The sequence below is a fragment of the Chironomus tepperi genome, unplaced genomic scaffold, assembly GCF_022539635.2.
Source record: "Chironomus tepperi strain 1889 unplaced genomic scaffold, CSIRO-AGI_Ctep_v1 contig_85, whole genome shotgun sequence".
Lineage (NCBI taxonomy): Eukaryota > Metazoa > Arthropoda > Insecta > Diptera > Chironomidae > Chironomus > Chironomus tepperi.
In genome coordinates, this window is record NW_027226207.1 from 6134712 (window position 1) to 6157800 (window position 23089).

General features: G+C 30.1%; 2 long non-coding RNA genes across 2 annotated transcripts in view; one reads left to right on the forward strand and one right to left on the reverse strand.

The window, feature by feature from the left end:
• The window catches only part of LOC139086634 (uncharacterized), a 207015-nt gene that overhangs the window by 130459 nt on the left and 53467 nt on the right, over positions 1-23089 (forward strand). The gene's annotated exons all lie outside the window — the stretch shown is intronic.
• Positions 12433-17418, reverse strand: LOC139086310 (uncharacterized). The gene is made up of 3 exons (XR_011543994.1): positions 15271-17418; positions 15031-15144; positions 12433-12884 (listed from the first exon to the last, which is right to left on the reverse strand). It is a non-coding gene; the product is annotated as an uncharacterized lncRNA (long non-coding RNA).

Genomic DNA, 23089 nt, shown 5'->3' on the forward strand with positions numbered 1-23089 from the left:
TACACGAAATATCTTTGTGTCTTTACATGAGCTATAAAACTTTGTACCATTTTGTCGATGTATTGTGAGTCACAAATTTTTTACGCCTTTTTCATGATGGCTTCATGTTATTGATTATTTCATGCTATATGAGATGCACAAATACATACAAATGTTTTATGATGGCTGCCGTGTACAGCGTGTAGAATTCAATCCAATAAGAGTAATTCTCACACAGTTATAGCTTCATATAATGTAGATACGGTATAGAAATTGCGTCTGTAGTTGTAAAAGCTTCCTAAAGCTTTGTGCTAAACTTTTTCAGTCTCTTCTTCTCTTTCGCTCTTTTTCTTGTCCTTCTCTGCATACTCATTGTTCCATCCGATGCACTTCTTTTCATTAAAATTCTTTTTCGGGTGAGAAACAAACAAAATTTAAACAGTGAGAATGTTTTTGAGTTTGGATTCATGGATAGAATTTTATGAAAACTTGTCGGATTATGCAATAGATACCGCTTGTTGAGAGTTTCTTTGAAATTGATTGAGGTTGCTTGTGATAAGGAGAGATTTTTTAGGGTGTGGGGTTCATGTAAAGGGTTGAGGATTGAAAGAGGACATTTGAGAGAATTTTTTGATGCTGGGATGGATTTTAGGAGATATTTAGAGAATGTTGGGAATTTTGTTACAAAAAGAAATCGATAAAATTTGGAAATAAGATTGTTTTAATTTTGGTAATGTTGGAAGCAAATTGTTTTTTTTTTTTTGGATATTTAAAATATGCTGGATATTTTATAAAAATGGATTTTAAAATGTATTTAAAATTTTGAAATATTAAAAAATAAATTTGGAAAGGTTTTTTTAAATTGTTTTTTATTTTTTTTAATTTTTAAAAATTTAAAAAAATTATAAAATTGAAAAATTAAAACGTTTAAACTAAAAGTATTTTAATTGAAAAATTTAAATTAAAAATAAAATTGAATAATTTAATAAATTTAAATCAAAAATTGAAAAATAAATGAAATTCTAAGCAAAAATTTTATAATAATTCAGAAAATAAAATAAATTCTCTTATGGGGTTTTTCATACATATAGAATGTCAAGATAGAAGGCTATGAACTTAAACTATTTTTATTATGCAATAATATATAGTATAGTATAGAGTAACTATATAAAAACAAGCTACATATTATTTCAAAAATAAAAATTGATAGCTTTTTAAATTTAATTAGAATTTAATCAATGTTGACAGATTAGTAATCTAGACATGATTAATGATTTCCCATTATATGAATATGAGATGATCTTTGATCTTTTAATATGTATATAAATATAGCAATCTATAATCATTATTCATAGTTTTCTATTGTAAACAAAAGTTTAGTTTTTTTATAAGCAGCTATTTAATAACTTTAATCTAATAGTATTCTGGAAAACAAAAATTTAAAAAATTCTGAAAGATTTTATTTTAAAAAATATAAAGATATTAATTTCAAAATATTTAAAAATTTAAGTTTTTCAATTTCAAAAATTTTTAAAATTCATAAAATTTAATTTTTTCATTCTGAAAGGAATCATTTTAAATAAAATTCAAAAATTCACTTTTTTTTTAAATTAAAATTTTTTAATTTTTTTATATTCAATTTCAAGAATTCAATTTTATTTTTAAAATTTTTTAAAAACTCATCTTTTTGAGCAAATTTTTTGAATTCTTTTTGCCTTTTGAAGCAATTTACAATTTTCAATAATTTCACATCATGTTACCCCCTTGAAAAAAAGAGATTTTACACACCTCAATAAATAAGAAGCATGCAATGTTTACCTACCTTGACATTCTTGCATCCAAAAAGAAGAGAATTGTGAATCAAAAAAGAAGGCAACAAAAGGCACAAAAAAAAAAAAATCAGAGAGAAAAAGCAGAAAAAAGGAGAAAGTAAAACTTTATTAATCAAAAAGTTCCATTGCAAGATGATGGGTAGAGAATGAAACTTAATCAAGAAGTTATAAGGGATGAATTTGTGTAAGATAAAGTAGCAAACATTTATTAAGAAAGTTTCTCTATTGAATAAATATGATGAATTTCATGCTGTACATGCTACATTTTTAAAAATGAATGTCTTGAAAAAACTTTATTATTAAAAAAGTTAAGAGTTAGTTTTTTTTTGGCAGCAGCGTTATGATGATGCATAATTTTTGTTTTGTCAAGAACTTTTGTCATTCATTCCGACTTGTACGTGGCATATATTTTGTCATTGGCTCCCACATCACTCTAAGTCTCTTCTCTTTTTTTACGTCTATTTATCTCATGGAAGGAAATTTAAAATTCAAAATATTCCTCATGAAAAAAAAAATGGAATGTGTGTGCTGACATAAACCAAATAAGAAGTAAAACCTTCTATCCTTTATATTAGAATTATGCGTAGCATATCTTAATTTAGTAAGGAAAAAAAAAATATTCCATTTTTCTATCTAATCGAAGCAATTTCCATTTTTCAAGAACGTGTACGTTTACTCATGAGGGGGGAATTGAAAGACATACTTTTTTTTGTGTCGTTCCTTAAAACATATTTTGTGTCGTTTCTGTTCTTTTTTTTTGAAATCACTGCAGTTTAGCATTCGACTCATATTCATTTCTAATAATTTTTTTTTCTTCATCTCTTATTTCTTATCCTTTGAATTATTTATTCAATCCTGTTATGGGAATGGGAAGGAAGACGAGAAAATGGAAGAAAATGATTATTTTTTCTATGGTTGAGGCGCAAATGAGAAATTTTTTTGTTATTATTATTCGGCATGGTCACCTTAATTAGCTGATTCATGAGTTTTGTATATCTAATGGTTATTATTGTGATTTGGAATGTAATGGAATAATTTTGATACTAGGGGGAATACTAGAAGTGAGGGTTCTTTAAGTTTGATGATGTTTTGGCTGCAAATTAGACTTGGGATTGAGATTCTTGTAGTTTAGCATGATTGTTGCATTTCTAGCTAAGCTACTTTGACAATTGTTCACTATTTTGAGTAGCACAATGCGGCAAACAGTGTCATCATGGCATATTTGCGTCTTGTGATTAATTTGGAGGCGCACTGGTGCTCTAGCAAATACGAAATACGGATATGACATCAGATTGCACCATGTATCGCTCCTGGCATTGATCATAATTTGACTTAGGTTGACTAAATCATAGACACAATTTGAGTTAAATTCGAGTACTGATCATGATTTCTGAAAGGTGAACAGCTTAGAAAAGGCAAAAATTTATATCCCTAGGGCAGTTTTAGTCTGGTGTTAGACAGCATTTCAGCGAATTCGATTCCACTCCATAATCACACTGATCTGGGACATCATGATCGATCAATTCCAAGTCGTGTGACTTTCGGACCTAACTTCCTATCGAGTCTCTGATTAAAAACTATCCAAAATGCCAAGTTTTGTTCAATTTTAGTCTAAATACTCAAATTAATGCCTTAAACGTATCAATTTATAAAAATAACCTCCAAATCTCAATCTACAGACCCCCAAAAAATTCCCATCAATTTTCTAAAAACAAAAAACCTTTCTAAAACCAAAATTCCCATCAAGCTTATTCATCATTCACAATCAACTCATCATCATGACTCACATTCCCATCAAATAAATAAAAAACTGACCGCACCAACATCAATAATAAATTTCACAATAGCAATAAATTCGCAAATCTAGTTTAAGTGGTCATTTCAGCAATTTAATCCATTAATCTAAATCTCTTTCATCTTCAATCTCTCTTATTTTAAGATAAAAATAAAAAAAATTTAAATGATTATAAAACTCGCAATAAACCACAATCTGTAGATTTATCGTTCCATTCCGAGAAACACTTTAAAAAATAGTTTTTTTGAATTTCTGGTTCTTGATATGCAAAAATACTCGAATTCAAGTCGTAAAAAGACAAAAAAAGAATCACGAGTTTGGTATTTTAAAATGACATTTTGTGCAAGATTTATAGCAAGTGAAAATGCATACAGGTTTTTAATTTGTGTTGAATTTAAATTGCAAATTGATAAAAATTTGGAAAAAATCAGAGGTGAATATTTAGAGGACGGATATAAACTGCTTTTATGGCAAGAAATACAGATTTTTTGAATAACATGTTGCAAGTTGTGGGCTTGAAGGTTGAACGGATGTGATGATTTTTGGAATTTAAACATCCTGGAGAGATGTGATGAGGAAATTTGTGTTTTGAAGTAGAATTTTGGGATGTTTTGTATCAATGTTGATCGAAAGTGAGGTAGATTGGGTTAGAGACTGCAATAAAGGAGCTCATAGACAGCTTGTTACTTGAACCTACTTGTTGATTTGATTTGAAGACTCAAAAGAGTCCTGGTGACTTGTAAGAAGCTAATTTGAAGCCAAACTAGGTAATACAACTAGGATGTACTTATAAGCAGCAAATTTGACCCCAAACTAGACCCTACAACTAGAATACACCCTAATTCATGTCCCAAAAACCAAATTGAGCCAGAAAACTCGAATACAGACCTAGATTTGTAACTATACAACCTCCTAAGTACCCCAAAAAAACAAAATTCTCTTTCAAACCACAAAAAATAATTTTAGATCAATTTTGATAAAAATAAAAAAAAAATAATTTACAGTAATTTTTACATGCCCTTTTCAATTCCATTCTAAGTGTTCCACTTTATAAATATTCAACTCAATCCTACCCGTCATGATTCTAATATAATAAATTCATATTCACAAGATTAGACGTAGCTCCGACTAAGCTCTCTGAACAAAATAATTGATTAAAGTAATTTTTTACACGGCAAAAAATTGTATATTTATTCTGAGAGCAATTTATCCATAGATTAACATTGTAGATAAATGTATATCCATTAATCAACTACACAGAAATTAGTTAAAAATGCCGACAGAGACTGAGTAAATTGAATAACACATAAAATTACAATCTTAATGGCCTTAAAAGCAGCAATTGACTGAATGAGACGAGGAATTGCCACAAAAAATCATAAATTATCAGACAACAACCTACAATTGAAGCACATTGAAGACAAAATCAATTCAATTTTTATATCAATTTTATATTTACAAAAAGTATCTAAAAATGTCTTCAAATGGCTCACTTCCTCGACTTATACATATTTAGACATGTGCTTGTCATCATTATAATAATAGTAATGGCAATCATCTTCATTGGATTGTAGGCGTTATGCACATCTATTCAACGACTGCTTTTTAAAATTTTTGCTCAATTAACCTAGACATTTTTCAGATGTATATACAGAAATAAATATAAGATATTTGTTGATGGATATAAATAGAAATAAGTGAGTGAGAAGCAAAGCATTTAAGTTATCTTCCCTATGTTGCCTTTACTCTCTTTTTCTATGGAGGAATTGAAATAATTGTAATGAGTTGTTGAGAGGTCAAAATGAATGGTTCAAAGAGTTTTGGATATGGCTGTAATAGATTATATGTTGAGAGTTTTAAAGATTGGAATAAATTTGAGGTTGGAGATGATTGAGACTTTGTATAGATGAGTCCACGTTGGTTAGAAATTGGAAGAAGTTATCTATAGGCAGATCCAGCTTTTAAAGAGCTTTAAATGGTTCTAATGGGTTCTCTTGTGCCTACTCCAAGGAATTAGGTGAATAATTCGACTTTAGATTAGTCATATGCCCCTAAGTCACATAGCCAAGAGTTGAAACAAGTCGTCACGGTGCCGTCAGGCCAGATTTGTGTCTAATCATTAATATATCAACATAGCGATGCCTTTACAAACTCGTTGTGCTGTTTGGAATGATATTTGAGTAGACTTCGACCTTCAACTATGTCGTAGTTGATTCTGAAGTCAATTTAGTTCCTTAATTTTTACCAAAACTCACTAAAAATTCATTTTTTTGTCATCTCAATCAAATTTCAAGCTTCAGATAAGTCAAAGTTGATTCTAAAGTCAATTTTGTTCCTTAATTTCATCCAATAATCTCCAAAAATTCACTTTTTCGTCATCTCAATCAAAATTACATCAAAACAGACTAAATCTCCTCTCAAAACCTCAAAAACACAATCAAAATCCATTAAAATCTCAACCTAACATCGAATCACATCCAACACAAACGCGAGCACATCATCAATTAGCATAAATACCACAAATGAGCAATATCTCATATCATAACAAAATTTATTCACACACCAGTTCAAAAAAAGAGTCAAATAGAACGATCGTCGTATGTATGTAAGGTCAAAAACAGCATATAACAAAAAATTATCATTATTATTGTAGTGGTAATAATCATTGAGAGATGTCAGTAACTTTACAGACATAGTAAATCAGAGAATATTTCTGAATAAATAAATGAAAAAAAGAAGAGAAGTTTATAATAAATTTGTTTGGGTGATAGATGGAGGATATATGGAACTTACAAATATTTGCGCAGTTCAGTCTCGATGTCTTCAAGAATATTTTTTTTGTTATTTATTTACTTTTTCCAACTCGTCACGCATAAATATGTCATTTATTTATTGTTGAATAATACAATTATTATGATTATTTATTGTAATTGTTCTGACAAGTCTTGAGCATTTATTGTGCGTTGACTTGTTCTAGTTTTTATATTACATGCTTCGTAATGTCTGTTTAGTTTGGATGGGAAAGTGTTGGCGGAATTTTTGTCAGAATTTTATTGGTGAATATTTGATGATTTTTGCTGGTTTTTGATTTATTGTGAATAGTTTTGCAATTGAAATATGATGATTTAGATGATTTGCATCGAAATTCTACGATTTGGATGATTTGCAATGTTAGAAATAGGTTGAATGGTTTTGATGGAAGAAGCATTGCTCATGGCAGAGCTTGCAATTTTGTAACTAAATGTTTGAAATTTATGATGTTTATTTGATTAATGCAGACAGTGGAAAAGCTGAAATGTACTATAACATAAAGAATAATAAATTAAATGATGATTAGGATGACTATGTACACGACTCTTTGCTTCATGCATGAATCCTTTGCTAGAATCCTTCTTCATCATCAAGGTTACATACGATCCTCTTCAGATCATCGTTTATTGACTTGTTCACAGGAATATATCTTTAATAGACAAAGAGCTTACTCTGATTATACTCACTATTGTGAGTGACCCTTAAAAATGTCAGATTCTTCCACAATATTATATTCTAAAAATCAAAACTAGTTCAAAAAATCAAAATCTAATCCAAAAACCTCAATATATCCAGAAATACTCCAAAATCTGCACAAATCCCCTTAAAATTCCCACAAAAATCCCCCCAAGGGATCAAAAGACATTCACAATCAAGAAAAAAAAAGAAAATTCACTTTGCGTGAAATATATTAATAACATTTCAGAATTAATTTCATAACAACAAAAAAAAACCTTATGTCTCAAGCATTTTTCATGTCATAAAAAGTAAAAGGCATAGTAATTCTCCGCAACACCGTCGGGGAAGCTAGTTACTTCTTTTGTATGCCTCGCATGTGTGTCGAGTAGATGAAATAAAAATAAAAATTTTTTAGAGACAATTCTCACTCTTGCATGAAGCATATTTCATAATTTTTTGCCATAAGATGCTTGCCGTGAAAATTGAAATTACGTCTTTCATTTACCTCAACTTAATTTCAAATGAACACGTTTTTCCAATTAGCATTGGTGGCAATAATTCCATATCTTTTTTTCTTCTTCTCATTCTTAAGAATAAAATTTAATTTCACTGTAAAAAAAGGGGAGAATTATAAGTTATACCTTGTAATCCACAAAAAATAAGAAATGCGTGGTGAGGTGTATAATGTATGAAATATGGCTGAAAATAGAAAGAAGCAAAAATAAAACACTGGAAATAATTTTTCATTTTTTTTTAACTTTTGCGGTTAAATTTATTAAAGATTCTTCTTGACGAGATTCATAAATTAATTTAAATTTGTACTGGTGTTAATTTAATTTGAAAGTTATATGACCGTTAAATTTTATTGTGAATGTTGAAGTAGTTTTTAAAAAATATTTTACAATTATGCTGAATGAGGCTGTTTGGATTGATGGAATTTTAAGTTGGTAGATGAGGTGATTGTTGAGGTTTTTAAAGAAATTTAAAGTTTTGCAAGCTTTATCTTCACGCAACGTACAAAATGCTCAAACTAAGCTACAGTTTTCATAAAATTTCTGGTTTATTGTTCTATATTTACTTACTTTGTATGGGCAAAGAGGGTAGAGATAGACCACATAAATAAGTAAGGCCTCTACAAGCTGACATCATCTGTATCAACCCAAAAAATACTCTAAATTTGACAATTTCACTAATTTTTTAACTGGTTATGACACCAAAGAGGCTAAATGGATCTATACGGATGTTAAAATTGCAATTGTAGGTTCAAATGTCATCTATGAACATTTCTACAGCCTAAAGTGCTAAAACATCAACGTTTCAATAAAACAGGTTTGAATTCTTACAATTTTAAGCTACAAACAAGAACACGAGTCTAAAAATAACTCAAATTATGCAGAATTCAATGAATATTCCCAACCACACTCCTTCAAATTCAAACATTCCATCCAAACCTTGCAATAAATCAACATGTATCCAAAATATTCCATCTAAATCCATCAAAACAATTCAAAAATTCCTCCAACACTTCCCATTAATATCACCATTTTCTCTTTCATTCCTCAATTCCAATCCCAATCATCATCTCTATTCAAATTGTAATTTAATATCGCACAATTTCACCAGCCCAAAAAGAATACAAATATTGATGAGTTCACAGTCACGTTTATCGAGACATAAAAACCTAAAATATTTGACAAGTATTACCCATGAATTTTGTATTCAATCAATAAATCTCATTTACAATCATTGTCAAAGGCGAATGATCGAATATAGCCAAAAAAAAGTAATTGGAAACTTTGTCAAGAATCATGTGAATTGGATCTAAGTGATTTACTTGTGAAAAACCTTAAAAAAAAGTGAGAAGAAGACACAAAAAAATCACTTTTTTTTATCTCAGTGTAATTTTTTTATCTCACATCCCTTTTCATTACATTAGTGCAATATTCTTCTGCTGCTAACTACCATATTATGTTACCAACTGTCTTGAACAACGCCAATCATCTTCTCTTTAATGATATCTTTCGTCTATTTGGCATATTCAGATAACCGCAAAAATTTGTTGAGAAATAGCAGATTGCGTCAGACAGATAGATGTTGATTAAATTTTTTTTGTGCTGCTGTTCATCATGGCATCTCATAATACCTTCCGAAAACATCAGTTCACCTCCTGCTCCTTTTGTTTAAAAAGCTATATTTGCTGTTGAACTGCTGTATTTAGAGGTGTAGTTAGGATCATCAAGAATTCTTATATATACAGCTACACCCCTGTCTACAGCATCACTTACTTACCTTCCATCCATCCTGTGTATATTTGCCAGGGAAAGTGTATATTAAGGAGATATATTCTCACCCTCGCAACTGTATGTGCCCTGTATATACATATTTACTCTGACGAGAGATATACAATATGGCTAAATTGTTGCCATCATTCTCGCCCTTCTTTCAATGTTCATAGACATAATTTGCCTTGTATTTCCCATAAGAATTCATATTTTCCGGCAAATTTTCTTTCTCTCCTGCCTAACACTATCAACAGCACAAAAAAAATGGCAATTTACCTTTTTTTTCATGCTGCTTGTAATTTTGGCGATTCTGTTGAGCTCCTTGTGTACACAGAGACTCATTTTGATTGTGTTGAGGGGTTGCTTGTTTAAAATTTTCTTGACTTAAATTTTTCATGAAATTGCAAATGTTTGTTGTTCGGGAAACTACAAGGGAAATTGAGTTTTTTTTTTGCTGTGCTGCTTCGAGGGTTGAAAATTCATTTAAGCTTCCTTCTTTCTGCCGCTTGTGGATGGAGATTCATGAATTATTTTTTTTTTCGTGCAATATTTGCAGGTAGCAGCTTCACATTCAGATATGATGAGATACGATAAATACAACAATACACATTCCATACACACATTGCCATTGGATATCCTTTTCAGTTCCATTAATGAGTTTTTTCTCTCTCATACTCTCGATTATTGTATGGTAGCTGGAGCTGGAACATTAATGCAGAAATGGGAAATCTATAGAATAAATGTATGGACGGTAATAAAAAGCAGTTTCAATATCAATTTGATATTTTTTTTCTGCTCTATGTTACATTGAATGGATACGATGAATTCAAAAATATAGCATATATATGCTATAGGAAAATAATAGAAATAATAATAATAGAATGAAAAGTGGAGAGAAAATGAGACAAAATTGGAGTGGAAAAGGGTTTGACACTTGAGGGCTTTGAAGGGGGATTGACTGGGGATTATTGAGTTTTGAGGTTTTAGATGCTTGATATTAAATGCTGAGAGGGATAGATTCATATTGAGGCGGTCTATGAAGTCGAATTCCTTCAGAATAGGGAACCATACCCGACATACCCTTATTTGCCATTTATTCAGGTTTGAGCTATATTTAAGAGGCTTTTGATACTAATTTTGAGTCCTAGAAGTCAAAAAACGATGAATTGCATCAAAATTTCCATGATATTGTCTATTTTGGTTGACAGAATTGCATCTTGTGTATGATTTTAATTCAATACTTGCTCTAGGCCCTAATCCATATTAAAATAGACAAGATGCAGCTTAATCGATCAAAAACTTACTAATTCACATAAATATAACTGCAAATATTAAGTCAAAATTCAACAATTCCCAAAAATGCCCAAAAAATCACCAAAAAACATCAACAAAACTAAAAATTCCCATCTCCAATATCTGCAACCAATTGCAAATAATCTAAAACATTTTGTGGGACTTACTTTCATATTTCACATTACCGTACATCTCACAGCTGTTTGAGGTCTGCCCATTATTGCTAAAAAATTTCTCTTTTTTTTTTGCTTCCTTAACTCACATGTGCAAAGACATTATGACCCCTTGTCATCCATAATATACAAAGTTCCATCTATAATATAATAGACGTTTATATGTCTCTTTCTCCTTTTTTTGTGTATATATTTCTAAAAAGAAATTCCATATAAACATATTGTCAAATAAAATATTATAAGAAATGGTTATTACATTGCAACACTATAACCATCCCATCTCATTCTCATCGTCATCGTCGTCATCGTATGAAATAAGTTCACATTTTTACTAATAATAATAGAATGGTATAGATATATAAATGTTTTGGATATCTTATTAATACGTGTGGGTTTTTTGTATATCTCATGATGTGTAAAGCCTCCCAGCAGCAGCAAATGTTCATTCTAATGTAATGTAAAAATGATGACACAACAAATGGCGAGAAACTCTTATTTTTATGAAATTTTGTTTTCCTTCCTTCTTCATGGACTTCAAATGAAAATTCAATTTTAGTTTGGCAGGCATGATTATTTTTTCTATTTTTTTTGGGAGCTATTTAATCGAGTGCAAAGGTTTAGTTGATTAGAAAAAAATAAAGTAAATTGGTTTGGAGTGCAAATCGAGTAAATTGGATGAATTCCGATGAATTTTGTATTAATCAATATAATCAGAAGGTTTGGGGTATTTTGGAGAGTTCTGGTAAGGAAAATGGATAGAATTGAGGGATCTAAGGTCAGATAGGAGTGGGTAGACCTAAATCCGGACAGACAAGGGGCATGTTCATTAGTATGTTCACAAAATTGAGCGTGCCAGACTATATTGATTGAGTATTCTCTTGTATTCGCTCATTTAGGTGAGTATGCTGATTGTCAGATAGGGAAGATACGTATTTAAGAGTCTTAGGTAATCTAAAGTGACCCTGTCTTCAAAAAAGCCCATTTAAAGCAGTCCCAACTGGAAATTGTTTGAAAATTCTCAACAAAACTTCAAATCCAGCTTTAAATCTCCAAGCAATCCAATTATCCTCAAATATTCACTGATCCATATCAAAAACCATTCAAAAAATCTCAAACTTTTCCACAGGACATCCTACATACTTGCCGCTTCACTACAAAATTTACAAGTTTAAGCAATTCTCAGTATATGACCCGGAATCTAATGATTGCTTCCAACATGTCTGAATTTCATTTGTTTTTATTCCTCCCTTCCATACATTTTCATCCTTTTCATTTGTAATAAAATCGATATTTTTGACTCTCGAACTTCCATGTTCTGATCTAATTACGTTGAACCTCAATTGTTATGTAATAAAAATTTATCGACATGTGTTCAATATTTTACTCATCGAATGCTTCATTTAGCTTACGAAACTGTTTATTATCAATATTTTTTTTTGTTACTTCCATTGCTCCTTGTCGTGGTTTTTTCTTTTTTTTCATGACTATCGTCTTTCAACAAAGTCTTTTTGGATATCACATAAATTGTACTCAATTTATGTATTCATTCCATGCTGATTAAATCGAGTTGATTTTTTTGTTTTGTTTTCTTAGTTTTTGAATATTTAAAAATATTTTTGGATTAATAATGAAGCTATTCTGATTATATAAAGCAAAAACTGATGATATTCTGGGTTTTTGGCTGATTTTAGAGCAGTTTTTGGCAATGTGATGAAAACTATAAATATGAGCACGTAATTAAGCTGTTAATATTTAAAGTTTCAAAAATAGTCGATTAGTTGAATTAATTTATTGCTTTATTGTCAAAATAGGTTGAATTGCTATTGGGATATTAGCATCCGGTAGTTATTTATTGATTCTAAAGCCCGATCGGCACATATTGAAGTGTTTCCGACTTGCTGACTAAGAGCCAAGTTGCAGCAAATTGGTTCATTCTGTTGTTTTTGTCACTTGGTTCTAAGTATATTACCAAAATTTGATGTTTTTTCAATATTTTCCAATTTTAATTCAATTTTTAAGCTTCCATCCCTTGAACTACAACCTAAAAATAAACATTCTACATAGTTTGAAGCTTCAATCAGCCTTAAACAAATTTTTGAATTAATTATTCACATTTTAACCTCAAATTATGAGTCAATTATAGAAAAAGTTCAAATAATATTCAAAATAATAACGATAATATCAATAAGAATCAGATCAGATCAGATCAAAAGATGTCGAAAAGATTAAAATGTCAAAAGACATCACCTTAACGCTCTAGAGACTTGGTGGTCTGCCATGAATTTATTCATATTTTTATTTTTAAAAATTGAGTCTTTAAAAATTCATAATTGGCGATGTTCTGTGGATCCCTTGGGTGAAATTTTATTTTCTAAATCTGACAAGTTGAATTATGAAAATATGAATTTGAATTTTGAGGGGTAAGGTCGATGTGGGTTGGATGTGAAGCTATATTTGGGTATTTTCTAGGCATTTTAAGTCAAAAATAAATTCAAAAGTTCTAAAAAGACTAGAAAATTAATAAATATCAAATTATATTGCGATAAAAGTGTTTCTATTTATGAACATGACGTGTTACAGTGACTATATCCAAATTACAGCAGATTATAGTCAATTTTAATAAATTTAATCAAGAAAATCCTCAATTTTAAAATTTATTTGCAATTTACTGAACAGGATGGACTTGACTTTAATAGACAAATTGTGCATCTTTAATTAAACTTTGCAACTATTTTGCTATAAAATGTTGCAGCAAGTTTAAAACCAACACGTGCTCATTCCTTAAGCAACAAATTAGCGACATTAATTATCCAATATTTTTCACAATACTTAACTGAATGCAGAAAGTGCCCGCAGTTAAGATTTTCTTAAGATATAACTTCATCTCTCTCTTTTTGTGTGCTGTGATTATTAACATTTATTAAACATCCTGTAAACAAAGCATTTTATTTGAAACTATCAACGATTTTAATTTTTAAATAAATTCTATATTTTTATAATATTTTCTTCATCTTTGACCGGCAAATGCTTTTTGGAGATTCTTTAATTTTTAATGATCTTAAGAGGTTTATTAAAAGTTTTTAATCCATTTTTAAGGAATATAAATTTATGATTTTATCACAGTCTTTTAAAATGGTCATTATGTTTGATAAAATATGAAGAAATGAGCCTTAAACTATGCATTTGATTATGCCATTGGTGGATGGAGTGGATGATAAGTAAGAATTGAAGTTAAGGACTCTAACAGGCAAAGAGTCCGATTTTTGGTAACATAATGTCATTTCTGTTCTATGAAAGCTTGCTCTATGGCTGTTGGGAAATTCAGGAAGGCACAAATAAATAAAAATTCAGCACTAAATTGATGTTAGGCCAATGTTAAGGTAGATTTGACATGAACTAGGCACCACATTTGCATGAAACACTCTACAGACCATATCTTTGATCACATTGAAGCTGTATATCGTTCGATAATGAAGCCAGGAGCCTTAAGTGCCAAACTGAGTGCGTGATTAGCAATTGGTCCGTTCAATGTCCCAAATGAAGTTAATTACATTGATAAACTTTGATTTTTACAATTTGTGACCTTAACCCTCCTTCACTTAGCTGTATCCACTCCTTATATCCAGCAATTTAAATGAACACAGCCATATCTTATTGTTTATAACCCAAACTAATGTGCAAGACATGTTCTCAACATTTTGAAGCTTCAATCCGCTTTAATTTATCGACTGCTAAAGATAATTGTAGATTATTGAGGAAATTTCTGTCAAATCTATCAAAGCATTAATATGTATTAATGGATTATTTCGGGAGTGGCTTGTGATACAAGAGTTATGGATGACTTGACAGACATGATTCATCCTGCTTTTAACCCTCTTTCTACTAATGGCTACTGATTAGAATCCATATCTTTTTTAAATTAATGTGACAGGCATACCAACCTGCTATTCAGGATGTTAATCTAACTGATTTGCATTGAGGCAGCGACTCATGCTTTTAATCTGTCGCTTTTTTCCCATAAAACGCGTCATTTACCCAAGGTGTCAGACGAGAATTTATGAACTGACACTCACAATAAATTTAATCTCATTCATCCCATTTCTCATCTTTTTGATGTTGGCAGATGACTACTGGATATGCATCAAAAAGTTCCTCTCAAGCATAGACAAAAACTCGTCATAACTTACCACAATATTCTAGTTCCAAAATGGCAATAATCTCATTTCTTTTGTTCAACCTTTCTAAGCCATTTGTTCTATTAGCATTTGTCCCTTCCGATGAATCTCAGATACCTTTTTGTGCTGTACACCGAAATAAAAAGGAGAAATGAAATTAATTTTTATCAGACCATCGGCATAGCCATAATAAATTAAATTAAAAGATTTTCAAAAGCCAGTAGATTCAAAATTAGTTTTTTTTTCTCTTACCTTTATCTCGTCTCTCTATCCTCCTACAAAAATGAAATCCAATTAAATAAATTGGAAAAAGATACGCACGAATGAGCAAAAAGTCATAGCTAAGAACTATTCTTCGTTTTCACCCTTGTGATTCTGTGTGTAGTTTTTTTTGGATGGGAAATTTTTGAACTGAATTTTTTTTGCAATTTTTTGGAAGTTATTATGTCGTTTTGGGTTGTTTGAGATGTGGTTATGGTGGAACTTGAGGTGATGGAGAGAATTTTCAATTGAGCATCCAAATTCTATATCCCAATACTTATTCACTGGTTGTACAGTTGTGATGCAATAGATCTCTTGAATGTTAACCAAATACTGGCTACCGCTTGTCGATAACAGATACAAACTGGACTTCTATATCAAAAAACGTTGTTTGAAATTTTGAGTCAAATAAATTGGAATTATTTCTGTTCTCAATGGATTTGAACATTTATCGTTCTATTTGATGTAGATATGGGAATAACACAGATTGATTAATCGATCAAAAGTCCGAACCCAGGCAGGCGTGACTCTGACTTGGATCCAGATTCAGTTTAAATTTGGCATCACATCTACGTTAGCCTGAAACCAGAATTTGACTGAACTAACTTAACTAATCGAATTGTGCTATTCAGGAGACTAAGTATAGCAAAATATTGAATTAATCAGTGATGCATTGTATATCAGTGCCAGGTCAGTAGGTCTTTTTAAGGTGTAATGTCCATGAATGACTCAAATGGTCTGTTGGACTAGTAGTTAAGGTATCTGATAGGAAATAAGAAGTATTTTCTTACACAGTATAGGTCTAAGTCTCACTTGGTATGATATTATCACTTTACTTAGAAGCCAAGCCAAGAAGATAAGACATTAAAGTCAAAACTGTCTTCTACTAATTATAAAACTCTTAAATGACCCTTAACAGGCAATGAATACACTTTTTGGTACCGTAGTGTTATTTATGTAACTTGAAAACACGCTCTTTGTCTGTTAAAAGACCAGCCATGCGTCTTATCAGCTTCCCCACTCTCAACTAACTTCTAACAAACGCAAAAAAAAATAATTTTTGTTTTATTAAAAAAAACTTTCCTTTTCTAAAACCCAAAAATACCTAAAAAAAAAAATAAAATGACTTTCTTGTTGATTGAAGATTGCTGAACAAAAAAAAGACCAATTTTAGCTCTTTGTCGAATCCACAAGAGACTCATATTTGACAAAAATAAAGAGAAAAAAAAAATATAATAAAAGGATACACAAGAAAAAAAAAAAATAAATGAAATTCGAGAAAAAAAAGCAGAAACTTTCACCATGTTCAATTGAGGAGTCTCCGTCTTCTTAATGCGAAATATTTTTTACCATGAAAATAAATTTTTTAACCCTTTTTTTTCCTAAAAATAAAGAGTTAAAATAATGTTGAAATGAACCCGGAAGAATTTCATGCCTTCATGCCCCATTCGTGTTGTGAAAGGATTGAAAAATACCTTTTTTCTCTTGTTTCTATTCCTGCCGTGCCGTAGTGCTATGTTTACTTTCACTTTGACATTTAAGCGAGCATTTGTTGTATTCTTTATACTTTTTATGGCTTTACGAGTGCAATAAAACAGAAGGAGGAAGACGAAGGCATGAAAATAAAAAGAAAAGGAATCACCTGAAGAATATTTTTTTTTAGACAGGATAATTAAGCCTCTTGAAACCTGACAAACATTTTACGCAAAAAAAAAATAGAAATGAGGCAAATTTGTATTTTGTTCCCGTGCGTTTGCCAGCTACGCAACATTCCACATTATTTAAAAGAGATTTAGATATTAGCATATTTAAGAAATTTACATTTTTTTCTTCTCCTCTTATTTTGTTGCACGAAGATGCTGAATGACTACAGATTGCCTTCATTGCCAACAGCAGGTCTCGTTTCCTCATCCTTTTTTTGTAGAGCTGTTTTTTGAAGGGGAAATGTCGCTAATGTCGACAGATTTGGTGGTTATTTGACTGTTTGTCTGGCTGCAACTTACCTGCTTCTCTTCTGACTTAAACTTCTAAAGTTACTGCGTCGAAAAACCAAAAACTGTTGCGTATGGCTGGTGTGATGCTGATATGGATCCAGAACTATTGAAATCTGGGATTCGGGGCCATTCCGACCTGTCATTACTCTTGTACGTCATGTACCTTCTGATGATAATATGTTTAGTGATGTACCAAGAGTGTATGATCATTTTAGACCAGTTCCATACCTTTAAATGACTCAAATGATCGACAACATCAAAGAAACGTCCCCTCAAACCAATTCCCCCTATCCAACTCCAATTTATTCCCTACAATGCGCCTTTACATCTCAAAATCCAATTTAAATCCATACTAGTTTGATAATGGATATAGCAACAACAATTGAAGCAACTGGGACCCTCATTTCTTCTTATTATTTCCAATTTTCTCCGTATTATGACTTTTTTGCATAATTCTTCTATTGCCATTGCCTTCAAACTGATGACTTTCCATGCTACTGATGCTGCTGCTGTTGTTATAATAAATGTACAATATATACGGTAAAGCTTATGCCAACATCAGTTGGTACAAAATTGCCATATTGCAGACCTAAATTGCTGCTTGTTGTATGAACAAAAAAAAAAAGAAATATGTTGATAGACGTAATATTGCTGTAGCTTTATATTATTAAAATTAGTATTCTAATCATGTCTCTTTTTTAAGTTTTTTTTTCTTTCCCTTTATTTTTCTTTGCTGCTGCTGTTCTGTATTCTGTCATATTTTTACGTGAACGAACCAAGAAAAAAATTGCCATCATGATGAACAGCAGCAGCAGCAGTAGAATATTACAATGTTCTATGTCATCAGTGAATGGAGGAAGGATGTGAATAAAAAGTAGAAACAAATGGAGAATGAAAATGAAATTGGTTAGCTTGAAATTTTGAGAAATAATGGTGGTGAAATTGGCTGAAGAATGTGATGGATTTTGGGTTGATTGAGGCTATATTGGGGTACATTGAGACTAATTTGAGGTACATTGTAATTTATTTGAGTCTAGAACAGTTAAAATCAAATCCAGAGCTCGAAGTTGACTTGAAATTCGTGAAGACTTAAGTTGAATTGAGCCAATTGTTACATACAGAGTTCAAGTCCTCTTTGAGCTTCGCAAGATGAATATCGACATAGAAATTGCTGTAAATGTCTAGTTAGAGTAGGTATATGGGCATTTTTCCATAATTAGATCTCTAAATATGACTTAAATAGACAATATTCAGAATCTTGGATGTTAATCCTACCAAATTGTGCAATATTTTGTAATTATAGAAGCAATGCGGGTCTTTACACATTCAATAAGTGCTATAATCATCATCATCCTTCGATTAAGAGCTTATATAGACAAAAAGTGCAAGGCATATCATGAATTACATTTATTGAATTCGAAAACAGTTATTTACCTCATATTTTAAATGCAATTGAGTAAAATTTTCCATACAAAATCAAGGTTGAGTCAAGGTTTAATTAAGATTTAAACTTTCAATGCTGGAACACTTAAAATTAAGGTATTTTAATACTGGAACAAGTGGATTCAATCCAGGAACAAGAGATTTCGATCCTGATGCCAAATCTCAATCCTGGGATTACAAGATTACGAGATCCCGAGATGTAGCATCAAAGGCATTATCTAGGACTGAATTCTGTGATTCAGTCAATTTTAATCTCCCAGTTCATTTTAATTTCGATATTACTAATCTTATTTGATGTAATCATCAATTACTCCCTATTGATCCACTGTGAATCGTAGTGCGTTAATAAAGCGGTTAAAACCCTAGTTGATTTCCAATAATCCAATAAATCCAATAAATGCGCCTTAACCATTGACTACCATTCAAAATCTCAAAACTTCCCACCTCCATCTCCACATCAAACAAACTGAAATTGAATTAGTAATTTGAAGAAATAAACTGTAATTGCTCAGTGATAAATTTGTTATTAATTTCTTCTCTGTTTCGTTTACTTTTTCCTACCTCATGGTAATTAGTTTATTACACCAACAAAAAAAATTTACTGTTTTTCTTACCTTGAAATACACAACTTTTAGGTAATCAAGATAGATGTAGAAAAAGAATTTCATTTCGTGAACGCGATTTGTCGCAAGATTGACGACAGCTGAAGATTTATGAACAAAAAAACTTTTAGTTTTGAGTCACGTACAGTCGTGGCTGAATCAACATTCTGCTTTTATAACAGCTATCTTGAGGATTTTTGTTAAATTTATTCAAATTTATTTTAACGTAAAGGCCACAAGAGCTTGTCTCTTTTTTTACGTAAAAAGCAAATTTTTTAAGGTAGAAAAAAGAATTTTTTTAGCAACGATATTTTATCGGCTTGACTATAAAAAAGTATGACGTTTCATTAACATTTTCTGCAAGAGCGGGACTTTTAATTTTTCAGTCAGTATGGCTTTGTACAGTTAGATGCTGGAGGGCAAGATCAAATTATTTGCATATCTAGTTTTGAATTTGGTTTTTCTCATGGGAAAATTAATGCGCAAAAGTTTGAATTGAATTAGTTTATTTTTGGCTGGTTGAAAGTGACTTTTTGGAAGTTGGATTGAGTTTTGGCAGACTTTTTTGAATTCTTTGCATATTTTTTTTACTTGACATTGAATTTAAGTTGAATATTTTAACTTAAATTCATATTCATCCATCAAAATGGCTAAATGAGCCTTAAAGCCTCTCAAATCGACTACATTATAACTTATTCCAACAATATTCTTAAGTCTCATCCTCCAAAAACATCACAAAACTCAACAAAACTTCTTCAACTTCTCATTATACAAATTATTCATAGACGAAGCCAATGAAATACTTGAAAAGAAATTTTAATATATTTTACATGTTCTGATAACAGAAAGACGAGTCATATTGGATAAATTTTCATAATCTCATCAAGTCTCAAATGAGTTTTTTCAAGAATATTATCGAAAGTGTCTGACTGAAAAAAGTTCCCACACTTGCAATTCATCTCTTCTTAATACTTTTTGTCGATATATACACAAAAAATATGTAAAATTCCAAAATTATTTTTCTTTTTAAATGGAATAAAAATTTCATTCATGACGACATCGCAATGGAATTGAATTCTAAAAATTGCAAAAGTGTTGAAGAATTTAATGAAATAAAAATAATTAAAGTGTAATTTTTATATGTAAAGAATTTCAAGAATCTTTAATATCACCCCACAAATAATATAATGGCAAATATATATATACAGTATGAGCAGAAATGGGTGCGTGTCTGTAGCACGTACACATCAATTCGCACACCAAAATACATCGTATATATAGTAAAATATATAAAAATGTTTTTTCTATGAAATGAGATTTTTTTTCATAAAAATCATGCGCGTTACTAAAAATCTATAAAAGATTTCTTCTCCTGTTTTTTTGTTTTCTGTGCCTGCTCCAAAAAAGCGTCGCCGAAGCACAAGAAAAAATATATTTTTTTATGTATTTTTTAAATCGATATTTTTCTCTTCTCTTGTTTTTACGACTTATCGATCTTACGATTCTTGCGCTATAAGCAAACAATTTTTCCACTTTGTTGGAATTAAAAGGATAATCGGGCTACAATTTGTGCTTCTACATTGTGTAAATATCTTTTCTTATTTCTTTCATTTTTTTGTTAAAAGAAATTTTCCATTTAGCAATTTTCTTTGCTATTTCTTTTAAATGAGATTTCTTCTTGTCAAGGGAATAATTTTTGTAAATTTAGATTGCTGAAAAAATAAGAGAAAACGCCCTGAAATGATGATGATTTTTGAAGATGACTTTGGATGTCCAAATTAATGAAAATTTCATTTAGGGAATTGTTCAATTATTGTTGACCAGAAGGAATAGTCGAGGTTGTAGTTCACAGCCTTTCTTTGTTAGCAATAGACAGAATTGTCAAAGAAGTGGTTCTGATACCATTAAAAATTGCAGCTCTACTGTGTGCAGAGGTCTTGAGCAGCTCTAAATATTTATTAGCCTCAAATAGAAACCTAGCTCAAAAAGAGCTAATAATGCTCAAATAGAACCCTTACACAGCTCTGAATCTCAATAATTTGAATAGTTATAGGTTTTTCTAAGAGATTTGAACAATTGATTCTCTAAATTTGTTCCGTAATATGTGGATTGTCCTTAATTCATTTGTAATTTCTGTTCAAAATTTGTTTCAATTTTGATTGTTTTTGTACAAATTTTGGCAAACTTGAATTCAAAATAATCATACTTTTAATAGAATAATTTAATTAAGCTTATACAATCAACGGTTCAAATCCCAAACATTACCGAAATGTTCATCAGCCAGATAAATTTGAATTTTTATCATTTTTTGCTAGTTTGGTTTTTAAAATTAAAACTTTTTTTTAAACAATTTTATGTTTTTAAATCCTTTTAAACTAGAAACCTTTTTTAAATTTTACAAAACAATTTCAAACTTTTGCAAAAAACTAATCATTCCAGCACCCCAACTCTCATCAAACTATTCTCTATTCTCCATTCTACATCCCAAAATGAATACAAACTAGACGCATAACACTCATGGAACATTGAGCTTCTCATAGTTTTATGACAACAATCTCCTTTGCATTTTGTTATTTTCTCCCCAAAAAATTCTCATCTCTGAGCATTTAAAATCAATATTTATGTCCTTATTTTTCATTTTCTAAATTAGTGATTTGTTTTTTTACTTCACAATTTTAATAATGCGATAAAAAATTTGTTTTTTATTTAAAATAATTTTTTTTGTTGAGATTCTCAAAATTATGACTTTAATCAACCGTCCCAGTGGATGTATGTGCAGGTGTCAAGATATGAAAATTGAAAAAGTCTTAAACAAAATAAATTTATTGGCAATAAAACTAATTGAAAGTGAAGAGTTTATTTTTCACAATTAAAAAAGTTTGCAGATTTTGCAGCCAATCATGTTGCGAATCTTCTTTATTGAGTCGGTTAAAATTGAAATTTATTTCACAATTTTTTTCATTTAATTGGATTTTTTGGAAGATTTAGGGTCCTATTATTGGGAATTTTAATAAGATTGGAGATTTTAAATTTATGAACTTTGATTTTAAAGGATGTAAATTTTGATATTTTTGAGGTTATGTATGAAATGAAGTGAGATAAGCTTCATAATTAAGTCAATTTTGAATGCAAAAATCACAATTTATTAAATTTAAGAAATATTTAAAAATAATTGAATTTTAAAAAATTGTAAATTTAAATTGAAAATTCTTAAAAAGTCAATTTTAAAGTTTCTTATCAAACTTTATTCAAATTTCTCCTTAAAGTCAAATAATTTTGCATTATAAAAATCTTAAAATTGCATCTTAATTAAGAAATTACAGTTTTCCCACAAAGTTCATCCCAATTGCTCCATAATTTACAGATTTCAACTGAAAATAATTGAATTAATTTAATTTCAAATTAAAAATCACGAATTTTAAATTTAAAACTTAATTAAGGTATATCCAATAAATTCAATTTAAAATTACATTTAAATCTCTTAACTTAATTTACTTCACAATAAATTTTCATCTCTAAATCTTATCGATTCAGAAGAAAAAATATTTGAAGCAATTTTAATCCCTCTGGGAATGACAAATGCGAAGCGAAATGGAAATGCAAGACAAAATTACACGGAGACATATGTGTATGCGTACAGCATAATAAAAGTAATGTAACAAAATAAATAACATTTAAAAAGAAATTTAGAAAATTGTAAAATGAAAGGAAACGCAAATAAGAATTTTTGTATGAGGAGGACAGGGGTGTAGTTGGATGGGGTTCGAAGTT